This window comes from Anser brachyrhynchus, assembly GCF_964034855.1.
Source record: "Anser brachyrhynchus genome assembly, chromosome: 10".
In the NCBI taxonomy this organism is placed as follows: domain Eukaryota; kingdom Metazoa; phylum Chordata; class Aves; order Anseriformes; family Anatidae; genus Anser; species Anser brachyrhynchus.
This window is the reverse complement of record NC_137705.1, coordinates 25,065,220-25,092,303: the sequence shown is the minus strand read 5'-3', so window position 1 is coordinate 25,092,303 and position 27,084 is coordinate 25,065,220. Positions and strand designations below refer to the sequence as shown.

The following is a 27,084-nucleotide window of genomic DNA, read 5'->3' as shown; positions in this document are numbered from 1 at the left end:
TGAGGACCACAGATCCTCAGGCTTCTTAGTGCTCAGGAACTTTCAGAAGTATTTAGAATAAAGCCTGTCAACACTCCTCACAAGTGAAACAACCATAGAATCAATGGCATTTTGCCCCTCCTTTCACCCTTCAGGGTAAAAACTGTAGTTTTAATTTTAATCCATTTACGTGATATTAGATCCCTCTATCGTTAGGTATGGCTTTCAACAGTGGTTGCCAGGCTGCACGTGCAGCCATTTAAACTCCATGCTGTGACCCTGTTTTGTTCTCCAAAAGGAAAGAAAAGGAGTTCAACTTTCTGACCCAATGGGCACATGATGGTATCAGGGAGAAATGAGATCATGGAAATAACCGAGTCCATTCAGCACCCCTACATTCTGTTGTGTTTTTACGCCACATTGCTTTTGAGTTAATTGTCAAGTTCTCCTTCCGATTTATCCTACTACAGGTGCTGGAATACCTTGTTTAGCAGTAGTAGCACTGGCTTTCCGAGTGGAAATCATCCGTAATCCATTTTGGCCTTCCTCAGCTGGTTGCTGGACGGGAGTTTTAGTTTCTTCTCCTTCCGCAGAAAGCTGGTCTGAAGGGGAAAAATCTATTCAGTTATGCATAGGCCAGATTGTTCGTGATTATGTAGCTCATGCAATGACACTTCAGTCCATGGTTCCTATAAAAAAGTTGTGGTTTTTTTGTTTTTTTTTTTTTTTTTTTTAATACAGCTACACTGACCTGATGAACTCGTAAGTAGACTACCCTAGGACAAAACATCTAGGACTCTAGATTCTCTCTGCAGCTTTAACTACTACACAACATATTACTCTTCAGACAAAAAAAAAGGAATTTCCTTCCTAGTTTCACATAGAGCTTTACACAACAGACCAGCTAAAGCCAAGAGTGGTTCTAAGCTTTCCTCCAACATTTCAGGTTCTGTCCACTGACTGCCAGACAAAGCCACCAGTGACCTGAGCGGACTGCCTGCCCTATCGCTAGTCAGACCTCAGGTCATCTGTGATTTATACATTCATTTACAGCACAAATTCCTTCCAAGAACCAAAGACTTACACAATCATTTACAGCACAAATTCCTTCCAAGAACCAAACCATGCTCACCATCATCATCTTCATCATCATCTGCAGCATTGATTACAACTGGAGGGTGTGTAGGGCTTGGGACATTTTCCGAGTTTTCCACTTTCATCACCCGCCTTAGCTATGGAGAGGGATTGGACTGGACAGAAAGTTTGTTTTGCTGCAGTGACATCTGAGCCACTTTCAAATCATCGTCCGCGGACTCAGGCGGACTTGGCAGTGTAGCTAGAGGAAGAGGAGGATCATCAGTAATATGGCAGTTTAAAACTTTGACCACAATGCACGAAGATGGTAGCTAAGGCAGATAACCTGCACAGGCAATGAATGCAGCATCTCCTTTTGCCCATCCCGCCACTGTTTACACCGTGAACAATGACTTGCCTTCAAACAACAACACATCTCCCTACCACCCAGCAGAAGACGAAACAACAGAAAGCAAACTGCAAGGCAAATATCACACAAAGCAGAGAGAAGCTGAGCATGAAAGCAGAAAACAAATACCAGCAGTACAGCAGCAGTACACTCGGTTTAGCTGACCACCTAGGACTGCAGACCTTTTCCTGCACTCACAAATGAACGGTTACCTGATGTCTCCTACACTATTGGCACCCACTAAGTAATATGCAAAATTAATTCTTCAATACTTAAAGAAAAAGGACCTAAACTCACTCTTGCTTGGTGGTAAGAAGACGCCATCGATGTAACGTCCCTTTGCGTGATGAAAAGCACAGTTGGCTTTCTGACAGCCTACTGGCTGCTTCTGCCAGTAGCAGGGAATCTCAGCGCGCTTTTTCTGAAGACAGAAAGAAAGACAAGCTCGTGATAACATGCACCTAAGGTTTGCAAAGAGATGCACAGTTCCAGGTCACGACAGCGATAGGGCTGTCACAATACAGTGCTGAAACATCATTCCAAAGGTCAGTTTATCACGGAAGTATAGTATTTCCGGGCATATTCACAAAGTTTGCAGAAGCTGTAACCACTATGCACGTTTAGCCTTGTCATCATTCAGTTTGAGAAGACAGGCACTCTCAGACATCAGTTTAGGGTGGGTTAAACTAATACACCTAGGATTATACTAGGATTATTCGGAGGGAAAAAGAACATCTTAAATTGCCTACGTTAACTCTATCCAGAACTACTTCTCGGAGACTTCGTTCTTCTGCACCTTTAACTTTCCCCACTGCTTCCTAGCCCAGGCAGCTAGAACAGCATTATCTGAAGGACTCCGGGACACAAGAGACCTGATAGATCATTCTCAACCTGCTCTCAGGAGGCTAGTACAGCCTGTTTATTACCCCCCTGCTCCAGCAGGTTTTAGCAGTCTAGTTAGCGGTTATTCTGCATCTGTTGAGAAAATACTGTCGGCGTCTAATAAAAGAAAATCTTGCTAAGACATACCTAAGGCATTGATTTTATTTCCCTCTCCTTCCTCCCACCCCCTCCCCTGCTAACAGAAACCAGTGTAATTCCAAAGCAAAGGACTCTGTCCTGCAAAAGCACAATCAGCACACCTACAGCACTGAAAAATGCTTTTGTTGATTTATTTTGAGAACACATCTTTAGGCACTCACATCGATTTCCATGTGTCTGAATCGGCAGACATTCCTGAAACAACGACCCTCCTGCCACAGCGTGCAGACTGTCTCGTTCCCCAGAGCAGCTTCACAGTGGCGGAAGGAACAGTTGTCTCCCTGTAACCAAAAGGAAACCAACAAGGAAAATATAGTACAGCCTCAAAAACGTCCATGCTACTGCTTCAGGTTGCTACGATTGAATTCAGAATCTATCTGGTTATCACGTTAACCAAAGACCAGTGTGCCTCCTCCTCCTACTCTACCCCTTCCTGAAAAAAATGAAAAAAAAAAAAACCAACAAAAAAACAAAGCAAAGCAAAGCAAAAGAAACCCAGCCATACCTTGGTACAGGTAGAATAGAAATAGAAGTAGCAATCGTCTCCTTGTTTAGACATGCCGACAAGTTCTGATAACAAGCTCGGGTTCTCTCCACAGGGACTTCCTCTGCTCTTGGAGAGAGCTGTCTTCACCCTTGCTTGGGCTGAAAGTCTTCCACTGGCTTGTGATCAGTGAAATCTTCTTTTTAAAAGTAACCCTAAACAAAGTACCAACAAGTGAAAAATAATGAGTAACAAGCATTTTTCCAGCTTTCTTCTGTTCATCAAATTAGTCTCTTGAGGAGAGCAATGCCTTGAAATCAGCTGTTACGGGAACTAACACAATATTAAACTAAAGTTCTGTAAAGCTGCCAGGAGCTTTGTCAGCAAGTGTTCTCTTCCACGTCCTCAATAATATGCCTTGGAGCACATCCGGAAGCCTGAAAATGGAGTCACTTCTTCAAAAACGACCTGATCATACATGCAAGGCAATGATCAACTATGGCTACGAGTAACTTCTACAGAACGCAGTATGACGCATTAAATAGCACGTTCCAGTCACTGTGGGTCTTCGAGTTCACCTACCTGGACAACCTCAGCAAAGTTATCGATCTTCAAAGACTTCCAGTTAACTTCTCCTGGAGGCCGAACCAACACTGAATCCGTGAATTAATGATAAAGGGGTAGGAAGAATTTGCCTCCTCACTTTGCCAAGGGAGCCTCTCATCCACAATTCAAACATAGGATGTGCTTTTAAACAGCTTATAACTAATGGAGGAAGCAAGTCCATCTGAACACTCTCTCAGACTGGAGACAGCCAGGGTTAGTTAGCTCTTCAAAAAATAAAAACCAACAAAAAAAAACACAAAACAAAACAAAAACAAAAAAAAACCAGTGCATATAGAGATGAACTCGTGATTCAAAGTGGCTGCAAAAATGAGGCTCCATCTTCCACAGCCAGAAAATTTGACTTTTTTTTTTTTTTTTAATTCAAAATTCAGTATGTTCCAATCTCTGGTCTTCAAGATTTCTTCACCTATTAAGAAAACACTAAAACCTTTCCCCGTCTTAATTACCTGTACAGCAAAAAACACACCAGTGCACAGAAATACACAAATGTGCATACGCATACACACATATGTGTTTAGACACACACACACGAGGAGTGAGTGATAGAAAGTTAGCGAGAGCGACAGTGGAAATCAGAAGTTTTGCCTTTTTGACACAGAGAGCGCGTAAAAACTCTCTCATTTTGAGGGAACTAGAAAAAAATGGAGGATCTACCAAATATTTTGATGAGTATGCCTTCGAGGCCAATGCTTTATACCATGAGTGATCTGGGGGCCAGCACACAAATATGCATACATATGTATCACACAGTATCACGGATTTCTAGGTTGGAAGAGACCTCAAGATCATCGAGTCCAACCTCCGACCTAACACTAAGTACTCCACTAAACCATATCGCTAAGCTCTACATCTAAACGTCTTTTAAAGACCTCCAGGGATGGTGACTCCACCACCTCCCTGGGCAGCCCGTTCCAATGCTTAATAACCCTTTCGGTAAAGAAGTACTTCCTAACATCCAACCTAAAACTCCCCTGTCGCAACTTTCGCCCATTCCCCCTCGTCCTGTCACCAGGCACGTAGGAGAACAGACCAACCCCCACCTCTTTACAGCCTCCTTTAAGGTAACTGTAGAGAGCGATAAGGTCGCCCCGAGCCTCCTCTTCTCCAGGCTGAACAAGCCCAGCTCCCTCAGCCGCTCCTCGTAAGACTTGTTCTCCAGACCCCTCACCAGCTTGGTCGCCCTTCTCTGGACTCGCTCGAGCACGTCCATGTCCTTCCTGTAGCGAGGGGCCCAAAACTGAACACAGTACTCAAGGTGCGGCCTCACCAGAGCCGAGTACAGGGGCACAATCACTTCCCTAGACCTGCTGGCCACACTGCTTCTTATACAGGCCAGGATGCTGTTGGCCTTCTTGGCCACCTGGGCACACTGCTGGCTCATATTCAGCCGACTGTCAACCAACACTCCCAGGTCCTTCTCGGCCAGGCAGCTTTCCAGCCACTCATCTCCCAGCCTGTAGCTCTGCTTGGGGTTGTTGCGCCCCAGGTGCAGGACCCGGCACTTGGCCTTGTTGATCTTCATACAGTTGACCTCAGCCCATCGCTCCAGCCTATCCAGATCAAATATGTACATGCATACAGGATAAACATATCTATACACACAAGCGTGCACAGTATATGTCGTATGGTATCCATATCGAGAACAACTCGTAGCCCTGATCAGACACGTAGAGTTGCAATCAATTAACAGCAGGAAGACAGCAGATCAAGGATACAGCAAGCTTTGAGAGGCAGGGCAATGCTCACTTTGCCAGTGGCATGGCTGCATGATACCAAGAATTTTGAATTAGTTTGATTTTTTGGAAGCAATTTGTTTTCTTTCTGCGCTGTAGCAAATACCACAGGTTTGCCATCACGTGCTGTTCCCTAATCCATATATCCATCATCATCCATTGCTGCAAGATCATGAAAGGTTAGAAAAGATGACTTAGGTCCAATTTAACAGCCAATGATTTTTCAATGACCAGAGCTGCAACAGATTTTATTTAGCCACAAGCAGGTTTTTTTTTCTGATGTGAAGTCAGATATTTTGATTTTTTTTTTAAGACACTAAATGTCATAAAACCTGCAACCAGACCAGATAAAGTTCAAATTAGAGTGATTCTGAAGCCTTTCATTAAAATGCTGCACATTTCTGTGCAAATTATTTCTGACTCTTCTGGACAAAAGCGGATGAAATAGTTCTTACAAATTAATAATAAAAGGTTGGAACCTTTTACTCACACAAACACTAGTGAATTTTCCAGGAAGTATTATTTTGGCAGGGAATTTTCCCAAATCTAAAGTAAAGAGGGGAAAAGTTGGGTTCCCGTATTAGTTGTTGGTTTTGACTGCTTGACAAAGGGAATAAAAACAGTAGTTAAGTGCAAGGTTTCCTTCTCTTCTTTAGTATTGAGAGGAATCGTCACTTCTGACCTTTAGCACCTTCAGAAACACACTTAGTGCCATGCAGATTCCTCTGCATCTACTTCTAAAAATTACTGGTGCTCCTTAGCATGGAAGTTGGACTTGAAATCTTTCCCAGATTGAGCTCTTTTGAATGCCCAAGGAGCTCATCATTTTGCTTGTTGCCTTCCATTTTCCTGAACAGACCCAGAACACTGTTCAGGATATGAATGGATCTGGTCTAAGGAATGGGAAGAAAGCAAAAACCAAGGATACCTCACAGCCCTAAATGCCATAAAAAGCAGTCTCATTTTAAAAAAGATCTCCAAAGCTTTTTTTTTTTTTTTTAAACTGACATCTGCCAATATGGCGATCCAAGTGCTGAACAGAAACCAACTGAACTAGCCCCTGAAAGCCTGAATAAAAATGAGTAACTCTGGTGCACTCAGCAGGTCTGTAATAGAAGTTGGCAAGATTTTTAGATTTCTTTTTTCTCCAGGGTGCTAGTAAAGTTTTTGCGTTACGAGATTTTGAACTCTTTTTGTACAAAAGAATTACAGATGCACTACAGTCACGGTAGCTGGGGGTCTGGAAATACATGCCAACAAGTGTCATAAACTTTGCCTTTGCTGAAGGAAGATAACTAGTCCAAAGAAAACCTGCCTAGTTTGTTTTACAGGCTTGTCTTTCTCAGTATGGAACAAACTGACCTCCCTGGTCTAACTTTCCAGTTGGCTATTCTGCCTTTGTCCTGGAGAGAAGAGCAAGAAGGGAACAAAATATTTTTGCACTCCAAAAAATGCATTAGGGAAGGATTATCACACCTACCTAAGGGTAATTTCTTGTTTGTTTATAAAGCACAAAGTCTTTCTCTTGGACAGTCTCTGTTGCTGGCCTGTTTTGTGCCTTCCGTTTATAATAAAGGTATTAAAGATGCTTACCCCGTTTTGGTGGTTTTTTTTTTTTTTTAGAACAGTGTAAGCGGACAGTCGGATGACAAGCAAGAAAGAACAGCATAAACTCCTTGTTGTGACCCTGCTTTTTAATCACCCAGCATCAGCCTTGCTGCAAAACAGTCTCCGCTGATTTACCTGCTTGTTAAAGCACCCCACAGGCTGCAAGTGTTGTGTGCTAGGTGTCAAATTATATTTAACGGTGCATAGGTAAACCATTCATCTTCCCATGGTCAAAGCACAGAACAGCCTCCTGCTAACACAGCTCATCCTTGCTGTAACTGCTTTTAAACCTATTTGTTGGTAAGAAAAGAGCTCAGTACACCACCTTCACAGGGCAAAAATTCACATGGAAGAGCAGAAAAAAACAGAAGTGCTTCCTGAACTTCACGTTACCAACAGCACCATCGGATTTAGATCCTTGCCTGGCATCCAGGATGCACGGCCTGCAAGCACTGCTGCGATGTGGAAGTGCCAAGGCAGGTTTTTGGCCTGCCCTAAAACACTTTTTTTTCTTTTTCTTTTACAAACAATACAAAGAGTGTGCCAGCTATGCTGTAATGCCCGTGTGCCAGGTCAATAGAGGATATCCAAACAACAGAGGCGCTTCTCCTAATTTCTGGCGTGAAAACACTTTCACAGCATTCTTTTCACGAAGAAACCCCTCTCTATCTTCTCCAATGCTCCAGGACCTGCTGCAGCTGCAGCGGCTGCGCTGGTACCAGCCGCATCTTTGACAAATCTTTTCAACGGTTCTGCTTTACCTCGGCACAGTTGAGGTCACTCCTCTTCCTCTTCCAGCTGAGGAAGCAGCTTGCGGGCTCTGCCACACGGTCGGTGCAGAAGCGAAAGCTGGGAACACAGCAGTCAAACTCTCACTGCTAACGAAGCCACCAGGGCAGAGGGCTGACACAGACCCGCCAGAGGCGAACCGTACCCGCTCTCCCTCCCGGCTGCGAGGCTCGCCACAGCAGCCCCGACCCGAAGCGCTCACAATGCTTTGCTTGGTGATGTCACCGATGAGTCAGAGTCCCCAGATGAGCATCTGCCTTGCCACTCTTTAATGTTGGTGTTGTTTTTTGGTTGGTTGCTTGCTTGCTTTTGAAACTTATGTAGGTTATGGTAAACCTTCAGGTAAACCACAGATCAATGGGGAAGAAGTCCCACACGAGGGAAGGCCGTGCATTTCTTCCAGGCAATGGCGCATTCTTTAACATGCTGCATTCGACAAAGAAGCTCTCTCCATTTTGCGCAGTGGCAACAGGCACGACTGCAACACACGCACGTGTAGGCAGCACCTGCAGGTCCCAAACCGTTAACCAATTTTTAGATAGCACCAATTTTTTATGTAGTTGCTTTCCCTTCATCCATAACCCCTTTTTTCCTTTCTTTATATCGGGTGGCTCTCCTCCATTGTTCTGTCATTTTACTCCCCAGTGTCTGAGCAGGCACTGGGAATCGTTTCCAGACGAAAGGTACTGCTGAAGCTACAACATTTACTCTCAGGGAAAAGAGAGTATGTGAAAGAATACATACTTCCTTTCTTTTTCCTGTTTTTTTTTTTTTTTAAATCTCTGAAATCAACGCTGCGGCCTGGCAGCAAATAACTATGGGAGTAATGATGATTCCTCATCCTCACTGTAACGTTGTAGTTAATGTCATAAAGAAGCAATTTCCCCAGGCAGTGGCCATTTGAGATGGGAAGGGGCAGTAAGAGGAAGTTTTCCTTAGACTAGCTCTTCCCCCAGAACACCTCGCCATCCAGCAACAAATTCAATTCACCTGCTCCGCCTGATCAGTCAAACGCGCGTCCGACTCCAGCACACGTCACAGCGGTGGTTCTGACGTGGTTTGAGAATCACCTATCCGCAGAATATCTCGGGTTTGTACACTCAAATAACGCAGTCTTTTCCAAATAAGGCCCAGAGCTCACACTCCGAGTGCAGCCTAACAGCACCAGAGGGCCGGTAGGCTAAACATTCCCATCCTGGCAACAGGACTGACCCGGGCAACAGTAAGCATCCCTTCTGCACTTTCGTCGTGAACATCAACATAAGGAAACAGAGACCTCCTCGATCCAAGTTTGAAGAAACAAACACAAAGGTCACCCAAGCGGGTTGTTTTCAGCAAACTAACGGAGAAATTAAGGTGACAACCGCGTGCATCCAGAGTTAGTCAGATCCCGAAGGCAGTTCCTTTGGGAAACACAGGAGCAGCGCGCCAGATGACGGCTACCTTACAGCGCACCCCTCAGAGGCACTGCTACGAAAGGAAGGCAGAAGGTTGGAACTCAAAATAACTCGCAAGGCGCCCGTTAAGGGGGAAGCTTTAATTTCCTGAGCAGAACCTCCCCCCTGAAGGCAGCCCAGGGACTCTTTGCTTCCCTAGGGAGACGGCAGGGACGGGGCAGGGCGGTGGGATGGAGGGACACAGGGCCAGATGGACGGCCAGACGGCCGGATGGATGGACAGACGGCCAGACGGACGGCCAGACGGCCCAAAAGGCCTGAGCAAGGGCTGAGGAGCGGGAGGGAAGGGCAGGGCGAGGGGAAGGGGAAGGGCGGCCCTGGGCCTGACAGGGCACCTTGGGCCTAACCCCGGGCAGCAGCTCCCCATCTCACAGGGCCCGCGGGGGGCTGCCTGTAACAGGAGATGCGGGCAGGTAAATTTTACAAGCACTGCATCACAAATACCCTGCAACACCTGAACTATTCACTGGGACAGCCTCCTTCCTCACCTCCTGAAAGCTCCAGCTGGCAAACCAAGGACAAAATGAAAGGCAGATGTGGAGGACCTCGTAAGATACTGTTTTGTTCCCTACGTGCCCACTGCTGGTGACACGTAATGCCTCCTGTTCCCAAACGACATCGGCACGTTACATCTTTACTACATGCTGAAAGGAACTCAGCAACTTGAACACAACTTAGAATTACCCATCCCGGCAGCAGGCTGTCCAGCTGAAGCTGCTTTAGCCAATCAAGTGTGTCATGCTGCCCCTCAAAGGTTTCTTCCTGGGAACGTCTGCTGTGACACTCCTGACGTATTACTTCTCGGAATGGCAGAACTGCGCTGGGTAGGCCCCACAGCAAGACTCGTATTTCTGTCCTTCCCTTTCAGGAAAGGATCTCCCACCTTGAATTTATTAATTTTCATGATGATGATACACAAATTGAAGTTTTGAAAAACTGAATGCTGATTAACAGATTTCTAGCACAGCCTGTGCATCAAAATTCATTTCTCTCCATTTAGGTAATCTTAGTTTCTGAGTTACAGTTACAGTCAAAATTTTTCTTCTTCGATTTTTTTCTTTTTCTTTTCTTTTTTTTTTTTTTTTTTGTGATCAGAAAAACGAGGGGACTGGCTGTCCCAAGTCAGCCGGGGAACTTCTCTTTGGTCGATGCATCAAGCAACTCAGCTCTCTTGGGGAAACTTAAATAGAAAAGACAGATCTCCAAACGGATAAAAAAAATAAATCAAATGATAAAAACCCAACCGACACATCTGATACCCCAGCTTATTGAACAGCACAAGGGTTTAATCTACAGGCTCTGTCCAAAGCAGCAAGAAGTGACAGATTTAATCCAAACCAGTTGCCCGCTCTCACTCTCTGATCTGGAGACGTTATTGGACAAGCATGCATAGCAGTAACACTTGTAAACACTGGGTTACTGCACCACAGCCCCAAATCCCTCACGGGCCCACTAAGATACTTTTACTGACTGATCCACAATAAGCACTCCCAAAAAGATTCTCAACAAGCTAAACCCTGTTTAGAAAGAATCTGAGGAACCTGTCACTGCAGCAACAAAGGGCTGCAATTGTATGCAAAATCTCCAACACCCTCCTTAGCACCCTGCTAGCTCAAGGACTGTGTGGGGCTTCCGTGCCCTGAACGAGTCCACCCTGGCCACATAACGCAGATGTAATGGTCAAGAAAGCACATAGCGTTATCGAAACTTATCAGATCCACAGCAAAAAGAAAAGCCCACGCTTCTATATTTCTCCTCCTTCTCCATTCACAGAAGGAAGAGACTGAAAACAAGCAGATTTGTGGTTTACATTTACAGTTAATGTGAAAAATGGCTATTTGTGAAATACATCACGTATTGTTTCAAGCTACAAACAACTCGCTCCCACAAAGGAAAGACTTTTGACCTCAGCATGCAACCCCAGTTACAAATAACTTCCTATCTACCAGCGGGCCGCGTTCCCCTGGCACTCAGTCACTCCGCAGCACGGCAGCCACCTTTGTTCTAAGGATGGCAAATTCTACTTAGAAACGCTCTGTAGAAGAGTGATGTTGTCCCCTTTTAACACGATCCGGCCTGCAGCAAAGAGAAGGGAAAGAGGGGATTAGAGAGAGCCCAGAACCTGAGAATAATCTCGTGTTTTCAGAAAGTGTTTCCTGTGGTTGAGCAGGGTTTTGCCCATCACGCAGAGTGCAGGCCGCCTGGTATTACACGTTTCAAAGACCAGAACTGGTCTCAGGCAGGGACAGATTCTCCTTCATCCAGCAAAATCAGCAGCTCAAAAATCATCAGGGACAGAGATGTAGCCAGGAATTGCTCACTGAACTTCAACAGCAAGGCTCGTCACACGGTTGGTACGTCTCAGTGCTGCTACCTAGAAGGCTCACCCGGGCAGGTTTCAGACCGCGCGTCACTCGGGTTGCACAGACACACGACACACCCAGCTGTTTCCTTGATTTTGTCTTGGAGTGAATCTCCTCTGCGTCGTCCAGCGCCAAATTCACGTACTCGTCAAAGCCCTAGAAATCGGCAACAGTGGCAATTAGTTCAGCAACAACACGAACCATCGTCAGCTGTGCTGACCCAGGCTGGACAACGAAGACTAATTGTTAGAGAAGCACGATTTCTTTTTTCCCTTGGGCTAGTTTTTCTTGACAAGAAAAAATAGGATTGTGAATGAGGGAAAACAAACTAACGATGTAACGTGGGGTCGTGCTGACACTCACGATGATGCAGCCTTCTATCCGCACGTTCACTTGCTCAGCCACACCTGGATCCTCGAGCTCTGCAGAACGAAGGAGGAGAGTAAATTGGAACACAAACACCACAAGCAGTTTTGTTCTCTCTCGTGTGTTCAGAAATACCCGCTAACCATAGCCGCTAGAGCTCCCAAACACTCCAAGGAGCAACTCTCAGGGGCAGTTTCAATTAACAGTCTGACATTTTAGAGTCTTATATGACTGGGTGAATACTACACGTTTGCTGAAGGACACGTTTCCAGTCACAAGGGAACACTCCTGCACGCCCGGCTGCACGATCCCACTCCCGTTAACACGAGGGGGAAACGCCGGGCTGCACAGCAGCTCCTTGTACCCACCAGCACGCCGCACAGCTCTCCATTCCCCACAAACCTGCCCCGAGCAACGGGTGGGAGCCGAAAACTCAGCGAGGGAGATCCCCGGACCCTCCCCGCTCCCCCCACCCCCCCCAAATCCCCATCCCCATCCCCTCCCCGTCCTCTCCCCGCGCTACTCACGCTCTGCAGGTAGCGGAAGATGAGGTTCTGGGGCACTGCGTGAAGGGCTCAGCACGGGGACAAGAGCTCCAGGCCCGGGACAAGGCCTCAAGACAAGGCCTCAAACCCTGCAACGAGGCCCCAGGGCCCCGGGACAAGGCCTCAAGGCCCGGGCCGAGACCCCTGAGGCCCGGGCTGCCCCCCCACCCGCTCCCCCGTCGCTCCCCAGCCGCAGGAAGGCTACGATGGGCTGCACCATCACCGTCTGCACCTTCTGGTCCTGCCCGCGGTACGCCATGGCTGCCGCCGCCTCGCTGCTCCCGCCGCCCCTGCTGGGCCGCCTCCGGAAGCCCCTGAGGCCGGGCGGGAGCGCGCAAGGGACGCTGGGATGCTGGAGGAGCGTGGCGGGCCGCTCTAGCAGGCCGGGAGGACCGCGTCTCTATGGTCGCAGGCAGGAGTCCCTGCGCCAGCTTTATTGGTGAGCAGCGAGGCTGGGGGGGGGAGGGGGGCAAGACAGCCTTAAATAAAATACAAATATAAAAAGTGTTATAAATGGCTGTTATAAATCCAAATAGGATTACAATCAAAGTTTACAATTTATTAAACGAATAGAGGCAAGCAAGCAGCGCTGGGTGCGCCGGGAGTCTCTGCTCCCCCAGGACGCACACCTGTTACTTAAGGCGGCTGGTTTTGATGCTCCCAGGCTAATACATATTCATTACTACTTCGAGAAGAGGCAGGGTTATTAGAATTGGTTTCCGGAATCCGAAACCCCTCCCAGGGGCGCCTGCGTATCAGTCTCTGGTGGTCTCTCGGGGCTTGCTCGGGCTGAATGCTGGTTGTCTTCCTCCCAGGCTTTTGTCCTTCAATTGTCCTTCAGCTCCCCCTTCCTCCTCGTTTGGGAGCCTCTGCGCCGGATTTCAGAAACTCTAGCAACATCCCCTGCAGTAGTCAGCACTTTTCCCTAAAAACCCCTTTGTTCTCTTATCACCTAGACCCGGGCCTCGATGTTAACCCTTCAAATCCCTTAGTGACACGAATTGCTGGACCATTCCTTACAAAAGGAAGGATAAAATATGTAGAGGAGCAATGGCACACGCGAAAGCCCAGCGCCGCGGGCAGAGGCAGCAAAGGTTGACGGCAGAACAGTGCTCGGTTTGAACACGGAGAGGGAAAGCGAGGGGAAGGTGGCCGAAGCCGGCCGCAGTCTCTGAGCTCTCCTCCTCCTGATTGTTTTCTCTCAAAGCCATTTCTGTCTGTGTGCGGGCACCCGGAGCCGGCAGAAGTCCCCGTGAAGTCCTTCGGCAGAACGGAGGGCTGCGTGGGCTCCAGTGAGAGAGGGAGTTAGGAGAATCTTATCAAGTAGAGATAGAGCGCTGACGGCATTAAACTAGGATGCTACTTAGTGTCTTTGCTAACTATGGTGCATTGTGCCAATTAACTAAAGCAAGAAGCCTTGGGCCCCCTTACCAAGGTCAGTCTCCTAATAAGAGAGCGAGCCTATCTTAAGAAACTGGGAGAAACTGGTCCTGCAGGTGGACAAGAGCCAAGGAGCAACTGAGTCTGTGCAAAGACAAGAGGTCAACTAGCGGTGACGAGGAAGAGTCATCAATCTTCATGCCCACGACCTCCCGTGCTGCCCAGCGCTGAATAAACATACCTACTTTACAATCTCACTGATTGTGGAGTCCCTTTTCCGCAAGTCGCCAGCAGCAGTTTCTTCCGCAGAGGTTTTCCCAGAGCCGCTTCAAAGCTTCCCTCGCGGAGCTGGGGCGTCGCAGGGGGTCGTCAAAGCACGCGCACACACACACACACACACACACACACAGGCGTTGTTGTCCAAACAGAAAGTATTTACAACAAATTCGACAAGCGGTTTTTCTCTGCCAGCAGCAAATGCCTGAGGGCCCCTACAGCTTCACAAATCATAGCACAAAGAGCCTAAAGTTCCTCTAAAATTTAGGGAAATAATTCAAAATAGATCTGCTAGGGGAAAACGATCACTGGCGGCAGGGTACACAATACACCCGAGCCTCAGCTCTCCTCCGCAGAGTCAGTGCCCACGCCCAAGTGCGACGCTGATGGCACCCGAACATTTGCTGTAGCAGGCAGCAGAGCCAGCAGCTCAGGGGAGCAATTTTAAAAACCAGGAGGCACTTAAACCAACCCTTAATTGACCCAGTTACTGCAGGAGAGTCCCGACTACTCGCCCTGGAGTCCTACTGTCACCAGCAAAAAGCACCAACCAAAGCTTGGGGGAACTTTGGTACAGCACAAGAGAAGGGAGTGGGGGTAGCGTAGCCGCATCGCAGAGCTGCTGCTTTTCACACCATTTTATCATCCCTGATAATTGAAAGTAAGGCCGGGTGGGCTGACCCCACCACCACCACTCCTGGCAGCATGTTTGGTCCACAACGCTAGAATAATTATTCTGCTCCCTCCCGCCCCTACAGCTTCATCATCTGAAAAGATTACAGTCAAAACAATGGCATACACAAATAAAAGTCAAGAGTTGACATAGTAACTCCGGGATTTGGGTATCAACTGTCCGAGAAATCAGAACACCCAGGCTTCACAATGTGCCCAACATCGAGCTGTGCCAAGGCGGGGGGGAAGGAAGAAGCTTTCCGTTTAAGACTTCAGAGCATCGCTCCATCACTACGTCAATTCACAGCCACCGCAGCGTGCCGATGGACATCTTTCTGTGCCAAAAGAAACAAGTGCTTTGTCCTCTTGATATCAAAGGTAGCCACCTATAGTTACGGAACCATGCACAAGACCTTAACTCTGACCAGCAGGGAAACTTAGGACAACTGAGTGCAGATCCTGCCAATTTCTACCAGTTCCAACTGTGCTTTAAGTCTCATTGCAAAGCCTCAGTTAGAAAAAGGATCACCTCAGGGTATCCAACAAGAAGAAGAGTTGGTTTTTTTTGTTTTTTTTTTTTTTCTTTTAATATACCATAGGACTATGCAGTTCAATCATCAATCATCTTGGAAAGCTCAAGGAGGAGGTCATCCTCATCCTTCCCTGGGTCCAAGTCGAGCTCGGCTTCCAGTATGCCGTCTGAGAGTTCCCAAAGTAGCATCTCTAAATCCTCGTCTACAGATACGGGCGCGTTGCCTGTGGAACTCAGCCGGCGTGTCCTTGCTTCTTCTAGCTGGGAAGAAGCTGAAGTCGAGCTTGAGAACTCCATTGGCTCCACAGATTCTGCCTGGCTTCCAAGATGTGCTTCAGGTCTTGGCAGAGCAAGGAAGAGAACAATCAGTATATGCCATTTCTTAACGGGAAATCCCTTTTCTGCAAACCGGCTCTTAAAACCGTAGCCAACCCCTCCTGCACTTCAATCTTACCCAGGGATTGTTATTCAATTAACCCAGGGCTACATTTAGAGCCCAATATATTAGCAGGTACATTTTTCAGTTTGGGGGTTTCTCTGTGAAGCCAGAGCACCTGGAGTCTAGCAAAGATGGTTCAATTGTTGTAGCAAGAGGCACTTTGCCACCTTGCTTAATTTTCCTGTAAAAATGTTAAGAAGTCTCCATCTGCAAATATCTGTTTGCTAAGTTAGTCATTTTTCCCACGGCACACTCAGCAGAGTTTGCTCCCCACTACAGGAAGCTGATCTGCAGCCATCACTTCCCTCTGCTCTCCCTGCACTCTTGTCACCTTGTATGTTTGTTCGGGTGGCATTCTTGAGGACCAAAAGGCAGAGGACACTACTCATCATTTATCACCTCACGAGGAAGTAGGAGAACTTCACCTCATCCTCATTTAGGTATTCAGACAGAGCAAGAAGTCACTGGAAAGCTGTACCGACTTGCAGCATTTAAAGAAAGTAAGTCTAATTAAGCATTCCTGCTAGCTGCTAGAAAGTCATTTCACGTGACTTATTCCTCTGATGGATTTGGGCTTTAATTATCTCAGAACCCTCCTTTTTTCCCCACGTGTGACAGAACTTATGTTTCACTGGGGATATACACCGATTGAGAAAAAGAACAAGTTGTGGTCATCACCTGTTTTGGGGATTTTCTTCAAGTCTGGTGGCTGGGACATGCTCCAGCGTGGCTGGAACAGCCTAGAAAGCAGCAAAACAGTATTTAGGACTCATGGGTAAAAGATTCCTTACTAGCTTTTTCCTCCATGCTGCTTCTCCTCTGGCATTGCGGAGCCTTAGCCAAAATACAAAACCAAGGTGCTCCTGAAGAAAGTTAATATTCACTTGGAGGTTACTAATGATCTTGTGTCTTTTAAGAACACAGCATTAATGGACAAAATCCTCCACACCAGAGAAATCACAGAATCACAGAGGACTAAGTAAATAGTGCCATTAATCTAATAAATATGGAAGGGTACTACAAGAATTCTGTAGGCAGCTACTGGATTTAAAAGGAAACAGAAAGCCTGTAGAACTTTTGAGTTTTCCATCTTTTCTCCTAGAGGAGGGTGTAAATTTTACAAGGGATCCATTTCTGCATTAGCCCCTGTCCTTACCATAGCTGCTTTTTTGGCTGGAGGTCCCATTGTGTCAGCGTCAGAGGCAGTCCGTGGCTTCACAGCTGCTACAGCAGAGGGAAAACTGCCAGGTGCCTTACGTTTCAGTGCCTTCTTCTTGGGGGAAGCGACTTTCCCATCCCAAGGCTTCGCAAACATGTTAAAGTTGGCTAGAGTAAAAGGAAGAGAGAACTGATACAGTCTTGCTCTGCCTCATGAAAAATCCACGTTCTTTTCCTCATTTCCACGGCCCGTCTACACAGTTAACTGTATTTGGCCAGCAGAATTACACTGCCATTGCCTGGATTCTCAGCAATATCTTCCACATAGTAAACTCCGTCTACCAACAATCCATACAAAGGAACAAAGGAACTGAATAGCTACAGTAAATCATAATCCAGGACGAGGGAAACTCAGACACAGAGCGATCCCAAGTGCAAGCAATACTCTAAGACGTTGTATGAAGTCTAGTAAGATTCACAAATGTTGACAGCTTTTGTATTTAAAGTCTTGCTCCCTCTAGGAAAGGAAAAGCAGCAGGTATAGTAAGACAAGAGAGTGTATGCAACTGTTGTACCAGCTTCCTCTCCCCTGCAGTGATGTCCCACAAAATCTATTAAGTTGTTCTACAAAATCCAAATTTGTAGAGTCATATTCTAGTCTCCCATTCCTGACCTAACATCTGGCTGGCAGGAGAAGAAACGAAAGAAAGCTCGGTACTTGTTTTCTTTGTGTGTTTATTTCCTCGTGTCCCATGAGACAGAGAGAAAGGCTACAATGTGCAGCGCATGCAGCCTTTAAGCCCTCCTTATCTCCCTCACACAATCTCATTTTACAAAGTTGATATAATCTTAACAACGAGGCCTTTGATCCTCTGTCATTTTTGACAGAAACTGGCCCCCCACATTAAGACGCTGATGCATGCTTTACAAACACATACACGTGTCAAGTTAAGCAACACATGCCAAAGAGGAAGGTGAACTTGAACTCAACGCAGGGAGGACTTCATACCATAAACAGATGGCAGAAAAAAACAGAATACCAAAATTAGACTAAAAAGCCCCTCAATGTGTTAATTTTCTAGTGGGAAATACAGAATACCATCACGTAATTAACGAAAACAGACATGGTTGCATGTTCTGGCCCTTCTTTGCCTTTGAACTTTGTAGCCTTAAACTCTTTTATCCTCTGCATTGAAGGAAAAAGCAAAGCAGATCCTGAGCAAACGGAACTTGCTCAATATGGGAAGCACCTCACCGGGGCAGGTATTAAAGCATCTTATTACCTGATAGCTTTGTGTTCCATAACGATTTCTGCCCGGCTGGGGCAGGTCCAGGTTGTGCTGGGGGAGCTGGCACATTTCCTCCACTCTGCTGCATCCGCAGAGCTTTCTCGCGCTTTATTTCTTCCAGGGTTTTAACACGCACTTCTCCTTCTGGCTTGGCTTTACCTGCCGGCTCCTTCGACTGCACTTTGCTGGGCCCGGAAAGAGTAAGCACGCTCTGCTTCTTGGGCTCACCCTCAATTTTTGCCCCTGCGCTGGGATCTTTGGTTTTACCATGCCATTCAGCCTGGGCTTTGGCTTGACATTCTCGTCTCTGAAGAGCTCTCTCACGACGGATTTCCTCCAGTGTTTTCACATGGATCTCTCCCTTTGGCTTAGCAGCCTTCCCTGTCATCATCAAGAAATGAGAAGCACCAACATTTAAAGAGAGTCCAACAATAGTTTAAGTCTCCAAAATTTGTCACAGTACTAAGGAAAACTAAGCCTGAGCGTTCCCAATAACGCATCTTAGGACAATAGCCTAACATTCTCCTCCTCCTCTGAGCCACTTGTTGTATTTTGAAGACCAGCCCTATCCAGAGAGAGTTGCTACACAGAAATGCTAGTTTACTTGATTACTTTTTCAGACTGCATTTCAAATTCCTGCTCCCGGCAGTGGCTCTATTCTAATTGTATATGATGGTTCACAGAAGCAGCTTAAAACCTTGACAAGGCACAAGCGGAAAATAAACACACACCTAGAGGCAGATTTCTGATAGTGGCTGTCAGAAGAGCTTCAGCACTCGAGCAAGAGGAACCAGTTCTTTGTTTTCATTTGAATTCCTTTTTAGGGCTGTATGAAAACGGTCTAAGTTCACGGAAAGGAAGAAGGAGAAAGTATATTTAATAGCCAGTTGTTACCTTTCGCAGTACTAGTCCGTTGAGAAGGTAATCCTAGCCTCTCCTTCACAGACTTGGGAACTTGAACTGCAAAACAGAAAAAGACCAAATTAGGGAGGCTGCATAAACGTCAACTTTGTGTTCACATTCGAAAACAAGGCAGGAAAGGTAACTTTGAATCCCGGTGATTAAGACCTCAGCCAACATGCAAAAAGAAACATCGCAGGAAAAGGACAAACAGAAAGCCTAAATACAAAACCCGTGAATCACATCCAGATGCCTGTTTAGTAGCTGTACCTCTCTTTGGTGCTTTGTCAGCATTTCCCGGAACCTCCACCTTCTTCCCCAGCCTTTCAGCAAGGCTGCGCTTCACCGGAAGGGTGCTTACATCAGCTTCAGACAGAGAAAACAAGGAATATTTTAAGAACATTTCTTTGCAGGAAGATTTGAGAACAGTCAACCACAAGCTTCTATTTTTCAAGCATATTTTCATAAAATTGCCTTTCAGCTGCTAAATGGTTTTTTTGCCATTTCTGCAGTCAACACAGATCTCCACTGCAATGCATTTTCCTCTCATACGTCAAAAATACTCTTCAATGCAGTCATATAGAGAAGGCGGCACCTAAATAACAGCTCATAAAAAGTTCTTACCCACGGAGGCTTTCCGTTTTCCTTGTTTCTCAGCAAGATCTAGTCGAACCACAGGTTCCTCCCCTAAAACAAAAGTAAAATTTTTCTATTTCATAGAAACCAGTAGCCAATAGAAATAGTATACTGTTAGCCCATGTCCAAAAAGAACCCAGCAAGGCACTGTTTTGACAGCTAAACCACACAAACTCATATTTCAACTATAATTAACTTAGAAAAAGTATCCATAGTCTCAGTGTTTGCCTCAAATTCCAGCTGAATGTAGTCGAGAATGAATCTGAGTCTGCTTGACAGCTATACTTTGTGCAGAACAGAGCTGCATAAGCAAGCAGAATATTATTAGGTACAAATGCTGAGAAATATTCCTTTCTAAGGTGAATGTCTATGAGTAGAAGTACTTCTTCACTTCTTTCCCTTTCAAAGGAATTTGCACAACTCTAAACAATATAATTTATACACAGACTCCTATCGCACTACTGTCCACACGTGCCACTGTCAGCCTCTTTAAAGCTTCAGAAATTGCTTCTTACATAGCACTGTCCTCTAGAGCTCTTTCTTCTCGTTACTCTCCTGTTTTTCAGTTATCCCCCTATTTGCATACTGACACATTTTTTTCTTTCTCCTGCTACTGCACTTAACCTGAGCACCAAAGCTTTCCAGTACAACCAGGGACTTTCAGCATAAAAGCATGTTTTGAACAGAAGGTGGCAGCACCAGGAGGCTAACAGGGGTGAATTGCCTTCCTTCTTGCTTAACCTTCCAGTTTAGGAGTAATGAAATCAAAACAAAAGCATGAATTATTACCTTCCTCTGTAGACAGTGTCACAGTTCTCACCACTGTCCGGACATTTTCCTTTTCCGGAGCAGGAAAAATCATAGAATCGACGGGAGGAAGAGAAGATCTTGAAGGACCTTCTGCTCAGAGCAAGCAAAACATAAGGAAGTTTACCAAACAGAAAAAACTATCACGAAGAACAAAAAACTTTAATTATTCATTACTGTCAAACATACAGTGACCAGAGCATGCAAATAAGAGAGGTGACTAGTTTGCCTCTGGTTGCCCTTGGAATTCCCATCTAGAATACCAGCTGGCTGAGAATCAGGTTGCTCGATGCCCCCAGCTAAACATGGAAGTCTATCCCTCAAGCAGCTCCCAGCCACCATCACCTGCCATTCTGAAGCCAATCAAATTTCACTTCTTTGGCAAAATAGTTGGATTCACCAAAGCATAGCCAGCTACCCGGTATTACTGGAAGAGTTTTTTTTTGAAAGAAAAATCATCACACAGGATGAAGGTGAACAGGGTAAGGAAGCAGGGAATATTAACTCACCACCGTGTCTCTTAGTTTTTTCCTTCATTTTCTGCAATTTGATTTCTTCAAGTGTTTTTATTCCAAAATTCAGACCGTCCTCTGAAAACAGAAAACAGTTAATGAGACTAAGGCTTAGAGGCACTCACTGAGGACCACAGATCCTCAGGCTTCTTAGTGCTCAGGAACTTTCAGAAGTATTTAGAATAAAGCCTGTCAACACTCCTCACAAGTGAAACAACCATAGAATCAATGGCATTTTGCCCCTCCTTTCACCCTTCAGGGTAAAAACTGTAGTTTTAATTTTAATCCATTTACGTGATATTAGATCCCTCTATCGTTAGGTATGGCTTTCAACAGTGGTTGCCAGGCTGCACGTGCAGCCATTTAAACTCCATGCTGTGACCCTGTTTTGTTCTCCAAAAGGAAAGAAAAGGAGTTCAACTTTCTGACCCAATGGGCACATGATGGTATCAGGGAGAAATGAGATCATGGAAATAACCGAGTCCATTCAGCACCCCTACATTCTGTTGTGTTTTTACGCCACATTGCTTTTGAGTTAATTGTCAAGTTCTCCTTCCGATTTATCCTACTACAGGTGCTGGAATACCTTGTTTAGCAGTAGTAGCACTGGCTTTCCGAGTGGAAATCATCCGTAATCCATTTTGGCCTTCCTCAGCTGGTTGCTGGACGGGAGTTTTAGTTTCTTCTCCTTCCGCAGAAAGCTGGTCTGAAGGGGAAAAATCTATTCAGTTATGCATAGGCCAGATTGTTCGTGATTATGTAGCTCATGCAATGACACTTCAGTCCATGGTTCCTATAAAAAAGTTGTGGTTTTTTTGTTTTTTTTTTTTTTTTTTTTTAATACAGCTACACTGACCTGATGAACTCGTAAGTAGACTACCCTAGGACAAAACATCTAGGACTCTAGATTCTCTCTGCAGCTTTAACTACTACACAACATATTACTCTTCAGACAAAAAAAAAGGAATTTCCTTCCTAGTTTCACATAGAGCTTTACACAACAGACCAGCTAAAGCCAAGAGTGGTTCTAAGCTTTCCTCCAACATTTCAGGTTCTGTCCACTGACTGCCAGACAAAGCCACCAGTGACCTGAGCGGACTGCCTGCCCTATCGCTAGTCAGACCTCAGGTCATCTGTGATTTATACATTCATTTACAGCACAAATTCCTTCCAAGAACCAAAGACTTACACAATCATTTACAGCACAAATTCCTTCCAAGAACCAAACCATGCTCACCATCATCATCTTCATCATCATCTGCAGCATTGATTACAACTGGAGGGTGTGTAGGGCTTGGGACATTTTCCGAGTTTTCCACTTTCATCACCCGCCTTAGCTATGGAGAGGGATTGGACTGGACAGAAAGTTTGTTTTGCTGCAGTGACATCTGAGCCACTTTCAAATCATCGTCCGCGGACTCAGGCGGACTTGGCAGTGTAGCTAGAGGAAGAGGAGGATCATCAGTAATATGGCAGTTTAAAACTTTGACCACAATGCACGAAGATGGTAGCTAAGGCAGATAACCTGCACAGGCAATGAATGCAGCATCTCCTTTTGCCCATCCCGCCACTGTTTACACCGTGAACAATGACTTGCCTTCAAACAACAACACATCTCCCTACCACCCAGCAGAAGACGAAACAACAGAAAGCAAACTGCAAGGCAAATATCACACAAAGCAGAGAGAAGCTGAGCATGAAAGCAGAAAACAAATACCAGCAGTACAGCAGCAGTACACTCGGTTTAGCTGACCACCTAGGACTGCAGACCTTTTCCTGCACTCACAAATGAACGGTTACCTGATGTCTCCTACACTATTGGCACCCACTAAGTAATATGCAAAATTAATTCTTCAATACTTAAAGAAAAAGGACCTAAACTCACTCTTGCTTGGTGGTAAGAAGACGCCATCGATGTAACGTCCCTTTGCGTGATGAAAAGCACAGTTGGCTTTCTGACAGCCTACTGGCTGCTTCTGCCAGTAGCAGGGAATCTCAGCGCGCTTTTTCTGAAGACAGAAAGAAAGACAAGCTCGTGATAACATGCACCTAAGGTTTGCAAAGAGATGCACAGTTCCAGGTCACGACAGCGATAGGGCTGTCACAATACAGTGCTGAAACATCATTCCAAAGGTCAGTTTATCACGGAAGTATAGTATTTCCGGGCATATTCACAAAGTTTGCAGAAGCTGTAACCACTATGCACGTTTAGCCTTGTCATCATTCAGTTTGAGAAGACAGGCACTCTCAGACATCAGTTTAGGGTGGGTTAAACTAATACACCTAGGATTATACTAGGATTATTCGGAGGGAAAAAGAACATCTTAAATTGCCTACGTTAACTCTATCCAGAACTACTTCTCGGAGACTTCGTTCTTCTGCACCTTTAACTTTCCCCACTGCTTCCTAGCCCAGGCAGCTAGAACAGCATTATCTGAAGGACTCCGGGACACAAGAGACCTGATCATTATCAAGCCTGCTCTCAGGAGGCTAGTACAGCCTGTTTATTACCCCCCTGCTCCAGCAGGTTTTAGCAGTCTAGTTAGCGGTTATTCTGCATCTGTTGAGAAAATACTGTCGGCGTCTAATAAAAGAAAATCTTGCTAAGACATACCTAAGGCATTGATTTTATTTCCCTCTCCTTCCTCCCACCCCCTCCCCTGCTAACAGAAACCAGTGTAATTCCAAAGCAAAGGACTCTGTCCTGCAAAAGCACAATCAGCACACCTACAGCACTGAAAAATGCTTTTGTTGATTTATTTTGAGAACACATCTTTAGGCACTCACATCGATTTCCATGTGTCTGAATCGGCAGACATTCCTGAAACAACGACCCTCCTGCCACAGCGTGCAGACTGTCTCGTTCCCCAGAGCAGCTTCACAGTGGCGGAAGGAACAGTTGTCTCCCTGTAACCAAAAGGAAACCAACAAGGAAAATATAGTACAGCCTCAAAAACGTCCATGCTACTGCTTCAGGTTGCTACGACTGAATTCAGAATCTATCTGGTTATCACGTTAACCAAAGACCAGTGTGCCTCCTCCTCCTACTCTACCCCTTCCTGAAAAAAATGAAAAAAAAAAAAACCAACAAAAAAACAAAGCAAAGCAAAGCAAAAGAAACCCAGCCATACCTTGGTACAGGTAGAATAGAAATAGAAGTAGCAATCGTCTCCTTGTTTAGACATGCCGACAAGTTCTGATAACAAGCTCGGGTTCTCTCCACAGGGACTTCCTCTGCTCTTGGAGAGAGCTGTCTTCACCCTTGCTTGGGCTGAAAGTCTTCCACTGGCTTGTGATCAGTGAAATCTTCTTTTTAAAAGTAACCCTAAACAAAGTACCAACAAGTGAAAAATAATGAGTAACAAGCATTTTTCCAGCTTTCTTCTGTTCATCAAATTAGTCTCTTGAGGAGAGCAATGCCTTGAAATCAGCTGTTACGGGAACTAACACAATATTAAACTAAAGTTCTGTAAAGCTGCCAGGAGCTTTGTCAGCAAGTGTTCTCTTCCACGTCCTCAATAATATGCCTTGGAGCACATCCGGAAGCCTGAAAATGGAGTCACTTCTTCAAAAACGACCTGATCATACATGCAAGGCAATGATCAACTATGGCTACGAGTAACTTCTACAGAACGCAGTATGACGCATTAAATAGCACGTTCCAGTCACTGTGGGTCTTCGAGTTCACCTACCTGGACAACCTCAGCAAAGTTATCGATCTTCAAAGACTTCCAGTTAACTTCTCCTGGAGGCCGAACCAACACTGAATCCGTGAATTAATGATAAAGGGGTAGGAAGAATTTGCCTCCTCACTTTGCCAAGGGAGCCTCTCATCCACAATTCAAACATAGGATGTGCTTTTAAACAGCTTATAACTAATGGAGGAAGCAAGTCCATCTGAACACTCTCTCAGACTGGAGACAGCCAGGGTTAGTTAGCTCTTCAAAAAATAAAAACCAAAAAAAAAAAACACAAAACAAAACAAAAACAAAAAAACCCAGTGCATTTAGAGATGAACTCGTGATTCAAAGTGGCTGCAAAAATGAGGCTCCATCTTCCACAGCCAGAAAATTTGACTTTTTTTTTTTTTTAATTCAAAATTCAGTATGTTCCAATCTCTGGTCTTCAAGATTTCTTCACCTATTAAGAAAACACTAAAACCTTTCCCCGTCTTTATTACCTGTACAGCAAAAAACACACCAGTGCACAGAAATACACAAATGTGCATACGCCTACACACATATGTGTTTAGACACACACACACGAGGAGTGAGTGATAGAAAGTTAGCGAGAGCGACAGTGGAAATCAGAAGTTTTGCCTTTTTGACACAGAGAGCGCGTAAAAACTCTCTCATTTTGAGGGAACTAGAAAAAAATGGAGGATCTACCAAATATTTTGATGAGTATGCCTTCGAGGCCAATGCTTTATACCATGAGTGATCTGGGGGCCAGCACACAAATATGCATACATATGTATCACACAGTATCACGGATTTCTAGGTTGGAAGAGACCTCAAGATCATCGAGTCCAACCTCCGACCTAACACTAAGTACTCCACTAAACCATATCGCTAAGCTCTACATCTAAACGTCTTTTAAAGACCTCCAGGGATGGTGACTCCACCACCTCCCTGGGCAGCCCGTTCCAATGCTTAATAACCCTTTCGGTAAAGAAGTACTTCCTAACATCCAACCTAAAACTCCCCTGTCGCAACTTTCGCCCATTCCCCCTCGTCCTGTCACCAGGCACGTAGGAGAACAGACCAACCCCCACCTCTTTACAGCCTCCTTTAAGGTAACTGTAGAGAGCGATAAGGTCGCCCCTGAGCCTCCTCTTCTCCAGGCTGAACAAGCCCAGCTCCCTCAGCCGCTCCTCGTAAGACTTGTTCTCCAGACCCCTCACCAGCTTGGTCGCCCTTCTCTGGACTCGCTCGAGCACGTCCATGTCCTTCCTGTAGCGAGGGGCCCAAAACTGAACACAGTACTCAAGGTGCGGCCTCACCAGAGCCGAGTACAGGGGCACAATCACTTCCCTAGACCTGCTGGCCACACTGCTTCTTATACAGGCCAGGATGCTGTTGGCCTTCTTGGCCACCTGGGCACACTGCTGGCTCATATTCAGCCGACTGTCAACCAACACTCCCAGGTCCTTCTCGGCCAGGCAGCTTTCCAGCCACTCATCTCCCAGCCTGTAGCTCTGCTTGGGGTTGTTGCGCCCCAGGTGCAGGACCCGGCACTTGGCCTTGTTGATCTTCATACAGTTGACCTCAGCCCATCGCTCCAGCCTATCCAGATCAAATATGTACATGCATACAGGATAAACATATCTATACACACAAGCGTGCACAGTATATGTCGTATGGTATCCATATCGAGAACAACTCGTAGCCCTGATCAGACACGTAGAGTTGCAATCAATTAACAGCAGGAAGACAGCAGATCAAGGATACAGCAAGCTTTGAGAGGCAGGGCAATGCTCACTTTGCCAGTGGCATGGCTGCATGATACCAAGAATTTTGAATTAGTTTGATTTTTTGGAAGCAATTTGTTTTCTTTCTGCGCTGTAGCAAATACCACAGGTTTGCCATCACGTGCTGTTCCCTAATCCATATATCCATCATCATCCATTGCTGCAAGATCATGAAAGGTTAGAAAAGATGACTTAGGTCCAATTTAACAGCCAATGATTTTTCAATGACCAGAGCTGCAACAGATTTTATTTAGCCACAAGCAGGTTTTTTTTTCTGATGTGAAGTCAGATATTTTGATTTTTTTTTTAAGACACTAAATGTCATAAAACCTGCAACCAGACCAGATAAAGTTCAAATTAGAGTGATTCTGAAGCCTTTCATTAAAATGCTGCACATTTCTGTGCAAATTATTTCTGACTCTTCTGGACAAAAGCGGATGAAATAGTTCTTACAAATTAATAATAAAAGGTTGGAACCTTTTACTCACACAAACACTAGTGAATTTTCCAGGAAGTATTATTTTGGCAGGGAATTTTCC

General features: G+C 45.6%; 2 long non-coding RNA genes across 2 annotated transcripts in view; one reads left to right on the top strand and one right to left on the bottom strand.

Moving 5' to 3' along the window:
• Positions 1-23,801, top strand: part of LOC308200663 — a 38,120-nt gene extending 14,319 nt beyond the window's left edge. Inside the window, exon 2 of the long non-coding RNA XR_013955742.1 lies at positions 13,623-23,801. This is a non-coding gene — a long non-coding RNA (uncharacterized lncRNA). The remainder of the gene's footprint in view (positions 1-13,622) is intronic.
• On the bottom strand, positions 11,012-25,300 carry LOC308200662. Its single transcript, XR_013955741.1, has 2 exons — positions 20,546-25,300; positions 11,012-19,807 (listed from the first exon to the last, which is right to left on the bottom strand). It is a non-coding gene; the product is annotated as an uncharacterized lncRNA (long non-coding RNA).
• Positions 25,301-27,084: the final 1,784 nt, after the last annotated feature.